Raw genomic sequence first — 2,188 nt, 5'->3', positions numbered from 1 at the left:
CATGCGAAAAATCTGGTGCTTGCATTTTTTATTTATTTTTCCTCGATTTCTCCTTCTTTTTCCTTTCTTGCACGCTTGTTTATTTTCTTGCAGCTGTGTCCCGGAGTCCTTTCAATTGGAATCCGCAAGATATGCAAATTTATGCAAATCTCGCGCCGTAAAGGGTATAATTGTTTTTCTTTTTTCTACACTCGTGATGGGCTTCATTTTGCACCTGCGTTCGGATGGCGTGTGTGTGTTGGACCCATATATATATATATATATATATATATATATATATATATATATATATATATATATATATATATATATATATATATATTCCTGTTTTATTTTATTATTATTATTTATTTATTTACTTCGTCTTCCTCCTCCTCCTTATTTTGTTCTTGTTCTTTATGTCTCGTTCTCGTTCTTCATCTTTTGCTATTTCCTTTTTTTTTCTCTGAATCTTCTCTGTCTTCGTCTTTTCTTTCTTCGTTTTTATTTGTTTCTTCTTTTCCTCCTCCTCCTCCTTCTTCTTCTTTTTCTTTTTGTTCTTAATTTTGTTCTTGTTCTTCTTGTTCTCCTCCTCCTCCTCCTCCTCCTTCTTCTTGTTCTTCTCCTCCTCCTACTCCTCCTCCTCCTCCTCCTCCTCCTCCTCCTCCTCCTCCTCCTCCTCCTCCTCCTCCTCCCCCTTCTCTCCCTCCCCCTTCTCTTCCTCCTTATTCTCCTCCTCTTCTCCCTCCTCTGCTTCTTCTCCTTCCTTATCTTTTCTTTCCTCCAGATCCTCATCTTTCTTCTTCTTATTCGTCTCCTTTTTCGTCTTCCTCTTCGTCTTCCTCTTCCTCCCAATCCTCACCAGCATTGTCTTTTCTCGTCCGCAGATTCCACCTTGTCTTCGACGGCCTCGCGATGCTCCACGCTTAAGCTCTCTCCGTCGACGCAGAAGGAGGTGCTCATCGAGTCCCCCCCCGGCCACCCCCCCGAGGAGCAGGAACATGCTACCCCGCCCTCGACACTCTCCTCCGCCTCCTCCTCCTCCTCCACCTCCGCTGTTTCTAAGGACATCGCGCCGCAGGTAAAGTGTTTGCGTTCGCCCGACCCTTCCTCTTTACGGGGCCTGGGTCCTCGCTCTTTCGCCCTCCTTGGCTCTGTTCTTCTCTTCTGTTTGGTCTCTTTCATTCGGTCTTATCAACCTGTTGTTTCGGTCCGACTTTTCCTCTACTGGCTCCAGTTCCTTCACCTGAGCCCTCTGCTTTTGTTTCTTGGTTCTTTTTCCCTACCCTCTTTCTCCTACACCTCCTCCTCCTCCTCCTCACCTCCTCCTCCTCCTCACCTCCTCCTCCTCCTCACCTCCTCCCCCTCCTCACCTCCTCCCCCCCCCCTCCTCCTCCTCCTCTTCCTCCTCCTCCTCCTCCTCTTCCTCCTCCTCCTCCTCCTCCTCCTCCTCCTCCTCCTCCTCCTCCTCCTCCTCCTCCTCCTCCTCCTCCTCCTCTTGCTCTTCTTCTTTTTCCTCCACCACCACCACCTTCTTTCTCCTCATCCCCTCCTCCGCCCACATCCCCCTCCCCTTCCCTCTCCTGCACCACCACCTCCTCCCCTCCTCCCCCCTCGCTCTTAACATTAATATTTACCTCCCCCACTGCCTCTCTCTTCACTGACTTCAGTCCACTAATCGGTCTTACTTTTATCTAAATGTTTTATCTACGTTTTTCTTCTTTCTTTCTTTTCTTTCATCTCGTACCTTCAATCGGGGATAATATCTTTCTTTTCTTTCTCTCTCTCTTTCTTTTTTTTTCGTTCGTTCCTTCAGTCAGGGATCCTTAAGCGTCCATTCGGATGACCAAATGCGTCAGTCGCCCACCTTAATTGACGCACTCGGTGAATCTAATTGCCTGTGGTTATCTAATCAAGCAGACATATATTTTTTAATTGGGCCGAAAATTGCTCTGTAATGGCAAGTCGCGGAGGGATCTGGTCGGCGTGTCTAAAAAAAAAAAAAAAAAAAAAAAAAAAAAAGTTATCGGTTGTGATTTGTCGTGTCGAATGGTTGTTATCGTTTTGAGTTGTAGATTTTGTAGTTGTGGGAGTAGTTTCTATAGATATTAGGTTCGATTATTGTTGTTATTGATATTAAAATTGATTCGATTATTGTTGTTATTGATATTTAAATTGATTATTATTGTTTTTATTATTATTTTTATTA

The 2,188-nt window shown here is 44.7% G+C and overlaps 1 protein-coding gene across 1 annotated transcript in view; it reads left to right on the top strand.

Moving 5' to 3' along the window:
* The first annotated feature begins 825 nt into the window (after positions 1-825).
* LOC125045237 overlaps positions 826-2,188 on the top strand; it is a 25,396-nt gene continuing 24,033 nt past the window's right edge. Inside the window, exon 1 of the mRNA XM_047642394.1 lies at positions 826-1,060. The gene's annotated coding sequence lies outside the window, so the exon portion shown is untranslated. The remainder of the gene's footprint in view (positions 1,061-2,188) is intronic.

This window comes from Penaeus chinensis, chromosome 37 (genome assembly GCF_019202785.1).
Source record: "Penaeus chinensis breed Huanghai No. 1 chromosome 37, ASM1920278v2, whole genome shotgun sequence".
In the NCBI taxonomy this organism is placed as follows: domain Eukaryota; kingdom Metazoa; phylum Arthropoda; class Malacostraca; order Decapoda; family Penaeidae; genus Penaeus; species Penaeus chinensis.
Note: the sequence above shows the minus strand (reverse complement) of the source record. Positions and strands in the feature narration are given on the sequence as shown.